Source organism: Pteropus alecto, unplaced genomic scaffold (assembly GCF_000325575.1).
Source record: "Pteropus alecto unplaced genomic scaffold, ASM32557v1 scaffold5, whole genome shotgun sequence".
Lineage (NCBI taxonomy): Eukaryota > Metazoa > Chordata > Mammalia > Chiroptera > Pteropodidae > Pteropus > Pteropus alecto.
In genome coordinates, this window is record NW_006441953.1 from 23,391,484 (window position 1) to 23,402,175 (window position 10,692).

At 40.0% G+C, this 10,692-nt stretch overlaps 1 long non-coding RNA gene across 6 annotated transcripts in view; it reads right to left on the minus strand.

Moving 5' to 3' along the window:
• Positions 1–10,692, minus strand: part of LOC107196190 — a 393,663-nt gene that overhangs the window by 328,575 nt on the left and 54,396 nt on the right. For 5 of the 6 annotated variants that reach the window (XR_003048482.1, XR_001517553.2, XR_003048483.1 and 2 more), the window contains exon 4: positions 26–130. The exons of the other annotated variant lie outside the window; for it this stretch is intronic. This is a non-coding gene — a long non-coding RNA (uncharacterized LOC107196190). The remainder of the gene's footprint in view (positions 1–25; positions 131–10,692) is intronic. 6 annotated transcript variants of the gene reach the window in all.

Sequence of the window (10,692 nt, forward strand, 5' to 3'; positions counted from 1 at the left end):
CTCAGCTAGGTGACTTGGGGCTCACCTGTATGTCTGCAGTTGACTGCCAGCCAGGTCAGCTGGGGGCTGGCTGGTGTGGGATGGCTCAGTTATAATCCACATGGTTTCTCATCCTCCAGGTCAGGCTGGGCTGTACAAAGGGAAACTGGGTAAGATTCTGTGAAACTGTAGAGGAGGAAAAAGTTTTCCTCTACCTACTTAGGGTCCCTAGCTGGGACCCTAAACTGACAAAGACATATTAAAAGAGGAAAGCATGCAAATTTATTTAATACAAGTTTTACATGACACAGGAGTCTTCAAGAGGAAATACAGACCCAAAGAAACAGATGTGTGTATTTTATGCTGGGTTTGATGAAGAGTGGACAGTGGGGGAGGAATGTGGCAGGTTGAGAAGTAGGAGGAAACTGCAGTAAATTGGGGGAAACTTAGCAAGAACCATTTGTTAGGATTCTTCGTGATGTCCCTTCATCTCGGGAGATAAGGATGCTCCTTTATCTGGGATTAGGGAGGGCACCCCTCACATGAGTGTTTTATAGCCTGTTTCAGGAAAGAAAGGGAGAGGAGGGGAGGAGTTCACAGCGACCTTCCTGTTTCCGCCATTCCCTCAAACTCTTCCAGCTTAAAACAGTCGACATGCCAAGGTATCATTATTTGGGGGTAGCATTTCCTGAACCCCATCAAAAGCAAGTGGATGTGGGAAAGGGTCCAAACCTGACACAATGTGACTTCTGCGGTCTTCTATTCACCAAAGCCAAGTTGCCAGGCCAGCCCAAAGTCAAGGAGTGAACAAATAGATTCTACCTCTTGATATGAGAAGCTGCACACGGTCACTGAAAAAAAAGGAGGTAGATACGGGGATGCGTGACAGATTGGATCCATCTGCATAATCACTCTGTTAAATCTGCCTCTACTCTTCTAGAACGAGTTAGTAAACTTATTCGATATGCTCCCCTAGAATTTACCCCTGCTTCCCCACATATTTTTAACCTACTATGTGCTTCTAAAAACACATGCCTTCTTTTGTTTAGCTTGGTGTTAATAAAAGTGTACTACAGATATTATATAGCACCTGTTGAACTAATGAACTGACAATATGTAAAGTACTTATATATTATTGAATGTAACGTGATTAAACAGTGGTTATTTTAAGTTGTTGCAACTAAAGCTGAAAGAGATAGATATTTAATTGCAATACACAAGAAGGATCATAACATCAATATTTCCCCCAGTGGTGGGAATTCATTTTCAGCTTAAAGTCTAAACAAAAACTGTGATCACTATATGATAATAACAACAATAGCCTTAGGTTATTCCATGTAAAATTCTTAATAGTCAACCATTTGACCTACAAAAGAACAGCAAATTTTATAGTTTAACCTAATAACAATGAAGCAGTGTTATTCTTTTCTGATCATCAGTGAGCCTAGAAAGCAACACAGTTTATTTTAGACAGTGGTGCTGAAAGGCTGAGCAAAGCAAAGAGCAGGCATGCCAGAGGGTTTCATCGTAGGGAGTAAATCCTTTTAGAATTAAACGGATAAGGATGTATTATTGACAATAGTCTTGGATGCACGTTGAGAATAATTAAAATTCATAGATTGTATCCTAATAACCTTTACAGACTAGTGGCAACAGAAAATGTGAAGTTGATAGGGAAACGATTATTGCGACAACGTGGGAAGCTGTGGTACGTGACATTTCTCGTAGAATCAAACCTCAACATCGTGTTTGTCCACTGAGAACTTTGTGCTGCACTACAGCAGTGAACAAATCTACTGTGAGAATGATAGGAGGCAGGAACTAATTCTGCAAAGAGAAGCTCGTGATCACAATGCCTAAACACTGGCAGAAAATTGAGTCATGAATACAGGTACAGACTGTATATTATAACAATTCTATGACTGTGGGGACATCTTCCCAAAGAAAGAGCTGCTCACGATCCTTAAGATGAGCAGAGAGTCAGACTGTGGTTTGTTCCACTGTGACTTGAGTGGGGAGGACACGCTTGCAGTGACTGCTCATGTTTGTTCAATCTTCTGAAAGACAGTAACTAACGTGCATTTACTGCTTACTAAGTGCCAATCAATTTGCTATGTGCTCTGTGGGCAATCTTATTTAATTCTCCCCAAAACTTTGGGAGACAGATACTGTTATCTCCATTTGCTAGCTCTAGAGAAAATCGATGCTTAGAATCCTTGAATGATTTGCTCAAAGTCACACAGTAAGAAATTTGCAAAAATCGAGATTTAACACAGGATATGCCTTCTTAGTTATTATCTTGTCGACATTTTTTTAAAACCTACTTCTGGCCAATTATTTTCTAGTAATTAAAAAAGAAAAGATTGATTTTGGTTTCAAATTTGTGTTTACTTCCCCATAAAAGTCCCTGATTCTTATCTGTATCTCAAACAATTCAAAGACAGTATTTTAAACACTGTAGGTGTTTAATAGATATTGTTAGCTAAGTCAGTGTTCTAAAGCATGCGTTAGCAAACATATGTCCCACAAACCCAATCCATCCAGCCTATTGCCTGCTTTTGTGAGTAGTTTTACAGCCAAACCTACTCATTTACCTATTATGACTATTTTCATGCAGCAGCAGAATTGAGTAGTTGCAACAGAGATCATATGGCCAACAAAACCTAAAATATTTACTATTTGGCCCTTTACAGACATAGTTTATGGAATCCTATTTTACAGTAAAAGGAAGCACATCCAGTGTCCAGCAAACTGATATACTGAGTACTTCTCATTCTTGTATTATTAGAAAAGTTTCAAAACTGAGAAATTCCAGTCTAATGGAGGTATGTCTACGAACTGCAATTATTTTGTTAATCCACTCTTTCAGCATCGTAATTGTGGCTCTTTACAGACAAAGTTTATGGAATCCTATTTTACAGTAAAAGGAAGCACATCCAGTGTCCAGCAAAATGATTTACTGAGTACTTCTCATTCTTGTATTATTAGAAAAGTTTCAAAACTGAGAAATTCCAGTCTAATGGAGGTATGTCTACTAACTGCAATTATTTTGTTAATCCACTCTTTCAGCATCGTAATTAGGCTCATTGGCAGGAACATTATGTGTTTTCTTTCTTTTTATTTATTTATTTTTATTATATATTTTTTCTTTGGAAGTTCTTTATGTGCTTTATTTCATTTAATCTTCATAAGACACAGTGGGTAGAGATTATCACCGCTATTTTATCAATAAGCAAAGTAGAAGTTAGAGAGATTTGTCACTAGCTCCTTGGAGGAACCAGAATTTGAACATAGCCATCTTGGTCTCCAAAGCCAGGATTCCATTTTTGCACTGCAGTTTCAATCCATTCTTACGTGGCAAAAGCATCTTGATTAATTACTTAAGAACATATAATGCCCTTTATTTTAAAATATCAGCAGTCATTTTTTCACCATTGTCACATAAATCAAAACATCCCATTAACACTTGAAAAATGTCAAGTCCTGAGAGGTCAGGTGACTGGTGTTCCCCATTATGCAATGATTTACAGTAAAAGACAGGAAGAGGCAGCATATCTGCAACTGAAGGCATATGATTTCTTAGTGTTCCCACGTAGTTTGCAACCTTAATGTCATAGAATCTTAGGGGCGGACAGTTACTTAAAGATCATTTTATCCGAGGCTTGAATTCGCCCTGAGTATGTTGAGAGATTTAGCAATAGGATCCACATTGATGATGCGTTTGGTCAGGTCCAGATACTGTGATGGACATCTAATGTGTTTCACCCCATTTAATCTTCACAGCACCTCTGGGAGAGAGGTATTAATTTCATGAGATAAGAAAACTCAGGCTTGGTGAGATCAAGTCATTTGCCCAAGGTCACGCAACTGGTAAGTAGAGAAATTATTATTGAGAGCCACACTGTCCAACACGAAAACTCATCCTCTGTCTTCTCCATCTCTTCCCATCATCAGCCCAACAAGTCTGAGATATTAATGGACCATCTAGTGAGACTCTTTGTAAACTCTGAAAGACCGTGAAATCACAGGGTGACAGTGAGTATATTTTCTTTTAAAGCAAATATATACATGGGAAGGTCATAAGAGATCTTAAAATCTCTCAGAGACAAGTTTATTATAAATAAGTTGTCAACCACGCCTCTCTGACGGATGTTAACAGAAAACCCACACCATCTACGACTTTGGGCAAAACCAACCAGCTCCAACAATCATACTATCGGGTCTCTGCTGGTTACCACCGAGCACCCTGGTCCAACAATCATACTATCAGGTCTCTGCTGGTTACCACTGAGCACCCTGGTCCAACAATCATACTATCAGGTCTCTGCTGGTTACCACCGAGCACCCTGGTCCCACCTGATAGACCCCTCATACAGGAAGTAAAATATTATTGGATAGACGTTACATTTGGGGGACAGCTTTGCTGCTACACTAGTCCAACATCTTCAAGAGGACCCGCCCCCCCATCTCCACCCCACCCCCCCACTATTCATGCATACTCCTATCTCTACCACTCCAAGACAACCCTTTCTACAGGACGGGTCCTGGGCAACGCCGAGTAACATCATCTGAAACTTTGGTGGGTTTAAGGAAGTGAGGAAGTGAACTAGAGTAAAAGGAAGAAAGAAGATAGGTTAAAAAAACGATGGTTACCGACAATGACTGTGTACTTAAACAAGCACTGTGCTAAGTGCTGCAGACCCGTTTATTCTGTAAAACGGCACTTTTATTGTCCCCATTTCAGGTGATAAAAGTGAGCCTTAGGATTAGCTTGTTCAAGCTCACACTGAGCCAAGATCTGGATCTTACAAGCAATTTTAATAAAGAAATCATCGAAAGAAAGGAGGATAAATTAAAGCGCACATATACACACGCATACAGACATGCACACTCACTCACACAAATTCAGAGCGGAGGCTCTCAGACACCAGACAGGGCCAGTATTCTCTCCCGTGGTCTTCCAAGGAAGCTATATTTTTAGAGGAACCCCAAGGTCTTCTGGTTCACTTCTGACATCTCCCCCACTTTTCCTTCATGATTTTTGGCCTGGGCGTGGGAGCCCCTGTTCCCCATTTGTAGTTTCCTGTTCCAGCTTCATCCTTTGATTCGCTTTTATCCAGACCTCAAGCACTCATCTCTAGCCTGCCTCTAGCTCCACGCCCGCCCCTTCCCCACACACCTTACAATGTCAACTCAGCACACTAGCTCAGGGCTTTCTTGAGCTACCTTGGGAGACACCAGCTAATGTCAAGGTTTCTGAGTGTTACTGTCCTCATTTTTAGGCTGGAGATCATAATGCCTGCACTGAGGATCCTTTGCGGGTTAGAGATGGTGAATGTAAGCGGTAGGCAACGAGCAACAACTAACTATCTATTATGAAAATCTCAAGCCGAGTACCTCCATCTCATGTAAGGTTTTTACTTTAACTATTGAGAAAACCCTAGGTTTTGTTTTCAATGGGACATGGTCATTCAGCAGCTGATTTTATAGCTCTAGCTATTCATCGAGTCAAAAATTATTACGGCTGTATTTTTTGTAAAGGCTGAATAATTTTATTGCCCTCAATGAGATTGGTAGCTGAGGAAGCTGAGGCAATGATGAAAATAATTAAATCATGTGCTTCAGGGCACAAAGCAATCAAACGCAGATGAATAGAAAGAAATTTTGCCTTCCCGTCTGATTCTTTTGACCTCCTCCCAGCACCCCCACCACCCACCAGACCCTGATACTATCCACTGGGAGAGAAGATGAAGCAACTGTGCCTTCCGTAGCCAAACAGGCTCTGATCCCGACAGCCAGATAATGAGGTTGTGCCAGAGACCAGCTTTATTTTTTGGCTCCCCTCCTCCTTCAGCTGACTGTGTGAGGACTCCTAGTAGCATTATTTATTATAATTAATTGTTTCACTTCACTGATCAAAAGCTGCTTCCAAGGACAGTCCCTGAAATTCATGAATCTTGACATTGTAAGCCCCATAAACCTTCAATGAGAAAGGGCTGGACTTGAGTGCAGAAACGCCCCTGGCACACTTGAGCCTGCATCATCCATTCTCCGTGCTGAGTGGCGCAAGTGTCCAGCTATGTCTAGCTTTGGGACCTTTTGATGTCTTCTCTTGCCTTGAAGCCCCCGAATTAAACAGTGATCTTGTGCCTCAAGCTGTGGCTGTCTCTTCAAATAGCCTTTCAGTGAAAGGCATCCTTGTTAATGCAACACGTGACATATGGCCCATTTCTAGATGATTAAAGAGAGCAAACTTTGTTCCCCAGTGACATCAAATGGGCTCCCATACAAGCTATACCATTATGATGTCATGCTACACAAAAGCTTCAAGAAATTCTATTTTAATATCCGATGTCTTCCTTATAACTTAGAGACTCTATGATTTGAAGACTCTTCCCTCCCAACTCTTATAGAAATAAAAAACGAAAAATCATCATCATCATTGGGGTAGGCAACTAAGCTCTGTGGGAAAGTTTACTGTATGATGGTTTCATAAGAATGATTCCAATGACACATTTGCTAGCTGTCCTTTCCTTTGTTACAGCTCAGCATATAGTCTGTAAGCACCTGGAAAGTGATTTATCCATCTCACATCTGCTTTCCTTAACTTCCTTTATCTTCGCTAATGCGTAGCTTGACCCAGACATAATACTCAAGAAATACTAGCTGGCTGATTTGCTCTCCCTTTTAGACTCACACTCCCTGAGCATTTGTTCTACTGTTTATTTGCGGCCAGCAGGACTCTAGCTTTTTTCATCTTAAGTGTGTGTCTCCGCCACTGGCCTAAATAGAGGAGGAGTGCAGGAGAGAGATGAAGAGATTCAGCAAAAGTTAGCATGTGTCCAGGGGGCGGGACTTTCAGCACAGGCAATCCATCAAGGACACTATGTATCGCAAAACATTCATCGCTCACATTGACTTCCCATCAGAGAGCTTTTGCAACTCCTTTCCACTCGTCCCTGTAAAACCTTTACCATAGATTCCCTGTGGATTACTTGGACATTGCCCCTCACTGCCCCCAGACACTGGTATGCCTTTTCTTCATTCACTGAGAGGTGATTTTCTGAGAGGAATTGACCCTCTAGTCCATGGATCACTAGAATATAGGGGTGGATTACGGACTGTGATATAGAATAGGGTTACTTCTTTATTGGGGGTAATAAGGAAACTTTTGAGATTTGTATTTCAGAAAAAAATATAAAGCACTATTTATTTAAAGATATGAAATTTTTTATACTTTTCTATCATATGTAATTCAAAGATAAAGAACTTTATCTGCTTCTAGTTTATATTCTAGATTTCCTTTTCTCAGTAAAAGGAAAGTCTCAAATCGCCAAAGACTGTCACTTTTTTTTGTTCGAAGTAAAAAAAGGAACACGTAAATTTTTCTCTCTAGGGGATGACAAATCCAATTCTCAATTAACTAAATGATTACTTATTGAGTTGCCAATACAGATGAAGAAGACTGCTTAGAGCATAGGAAGGTATAAGTTACAAGAAATGATTAAGAAACACTTCCTATCCACAAGAAGAACATAATACAAGCTTATGGGTTCATTCAAACTCCTGTGCTCCTAACATTCCCAGTGTTGATGAATTACAATAGTCACACAGCCTCCCAAGCCAGCGGTATAAATTCTACCTCTTTAACATCTCAGAATTACTTTCGTCCACAACATCCTGCTTCAGTCCAATAAGCCAGTAGTTCTTAATTCTTAAAGTGCCCCCTAATTAGTCTTCTTCGAATCCTGAACACCTTTATCTCCTCAAACCATCCTCTACACTACAATCAAGTTGGTCTTTCATAAGTAAAGTTTAATTGAACTTGTAATTTCCTTACTTAGGATAAAAATGTAGGTATTTTAGCTTAAAACATAAGGTCTTTCATAATTTGATTCTCTAATTCATCTTTTGTCATTTCCTAAAATCTTTAAACTTGAGGAGGATGGAGTCAACATCTTTCTTGTACAGCACTGTATCCCTTCAATGACTACCACAGGATGTTCCACACGGTAGGTGCTGATGACTGGGATTAAATAAACCCTCTGCTCCAATGAAACTAACCTACTTGTTATTTCATGAATGGCCCATACCAACATTCTGTCAGAGTCTTTGGCTATGCTTTTGCCTCTCCCTGCAATGTTCTTAAGGACAAACTCAGTTTGAGGAAACCTTCCTCCAGAAGCCTTTCTTGTTCCTTTTGACTGATTAAGATGCCCCTCCACTGTGCTCCCATGCCTCTCTGGCTTAGCTCTGTTTGGAACTTGCTGCACACTCTGTGATAACAGATTAATTATCTCCAGGTTCCTCTGGTGTAAATGCTCCTTGACAGCAGGACTCCTGTCTTAATTGGTTTTATACATCCAGTGCCATCATTGTACCAACTTAAATTAGGCACTTGATGAATGTTTAATGAACGTATGAATGAGCTGAATGAATGGACAGATGCATAAAAGGGAGCAAATAAATGAATGGATAGATATATAGAACAGCTACACAAGGCAGTATGTTCTATTACGTGTAGGCACGTAAGGAAGAATATAATCTCCGAGGAGGAAGACCTCTCTCTTAATTAACTCTTTAAAGATGACTTTCACTTTAGTGTTGAGGGGACTTACAGGTGTGAAGAGCAATCATCACTATTCTTTCCTAAGTTTAATTTACTAATTATTTTATAGCTAATATTTTTCTAAATATTCACAACTACTTCTGTAACTCACAACTCAAAACTATATGGATTTAACAAATTAAATATCCCCCACCATTCACATCGATCATATGCTTCTTAAGTCAAAAATGTAAAATTCTTATAAATACTCTAAACACCTTAAAAAGTAAACATAAAATAATAGAGTAAATACAAAACAATCAGTACAGAGCCTGGCGAATCCCTTATTCAAGGGATTATTCAACTCTCAACCAAGCATCATTTCTCAGATAGGTTTCTTAGATCACCAACCTCCATCCTTCTACCTTATGTTCCTCTGAAATTCCCTTTGCACTAATTGAACTCGTACTTATATTTTTCTCTCTAACTGCATGTTTTCTCTCTCTACCGCTAATCCATATATATTCCACACGAGCAGAGATAATATCTAATTAGTTTAGCTCTATGTATCCAGTATATAATGCAGTGCTTGCACATTACTCGGCAATCAATAAAGATTCATTGAATGATTGCATGTGTTTGTTTAATACCTATAAGCTCCCTGCGAGCAAATATAATGTTAATTTTTTTTACCACTGTTCCTTTAAGCACACACAGAGATATATACCTGATATATATACAGTACTAATAAATACTTGGTGAATAAGTGAATAGAATAAAGTTGCTATCTCTTTTAGACTCCTGGACCCAGTTCCAATGTGTGTTGGGAGAGGTGGGGCAGCTTTCCACACAACACCAAGAAACTCTCTGATACCAGCAGGGTGTCCACGATTTCAAAAATCCTGACACTACCAGGAGAGAACATCAAATTCCACAGGTTGAGGGCTCAGACATGAAAGGCTGCCCCTTCCTTTACTTCAGCCCCCAGTCCTAAGCCCAGGCTGTCACTTGTGCTTCTGACCCACTAGCTACAAACAGAAGTTTCCAAAGACCACCTCCAACTCAGGAGGCCAATCAAAAGTCCAGGTCGTTACCTGTACTTCAGACAGACTGGCTATAAACTAGAGGCTCCCATAAACTATTCCTCCTTGGGTGCGATTAATTTGATAGAGGGGCTCACATAACTCGGGAAACACTTTACTTACTAGATTACCAGTTATTATAAAATGACATAATTCAGGAGTAGCCAGATGGTAAGGCAAGGTACAGGGAAAAGGCATGGAGCTTCCAAGCCCACTCCAGGCACCCACACTCCCCCTGGTCTCCAACGAAAGCTCTTGAAACCTCGGCCTTTTGGAGTTTTACAGTGGCTTCATTACACAGGCATGACTGAGGAAATCATTGGCCCTTGGCAACTGATTCAATCTTTAGCCCCTTTCCCCTCCCTGGAGGTCAGGGCTATAAGACCGAAAGCTCTGACCCCCTAATCACATGGTTGATTCCTGTGGTAACTAGCCCCCATGCTTAGTTGATCTAGGGGCTTTCTAAAAGTCACCTTATTAACATATCAAAAGACACCTTTATCATTCTCATCACTTAAGAAATTCCAAGGGTTTTAGCAGCTCTGTGCCGGATACTGGAGGAATATCACCATATCCGAAATATCTAAGAAGCTCACACAATTGAATAGAAAAAAATTAATGTGATTAAAAAATGGACGAAAGATCTGAATAGATATTTCTCAAAATAAGACATACGAATAACCAAGAGGTATATGAAAAGGTGCTCAACATCACTAATCACCAAGGAAATGCAAATCAAGACCACAAAGAGATACCACCTCACACCTGCAAGAAAGCCTGTCATCAGAAACACAGACGATAACTAGTGTTGGAGAGAACATCAGAAAAGGGAACACTTGTACACTGTTGGTGGAAATGTAAATTATGGAAAACAGTATAGGGGTTCCTCGAAAAATTAAAAATAGAACGACTATACGATTCAGCTATCCTTCTTCTGGAAGGATATCCACCCAAAGGATGTCAGGATCTCAAGATATCTGCATTCTCCTGTTCTCTTCAGCATTATTCGCAATAGTCAATATATGGAAACAACCTAAATGTCCATTGATGGATGAAATGGATATAGAAATTGTGGGGTGTATA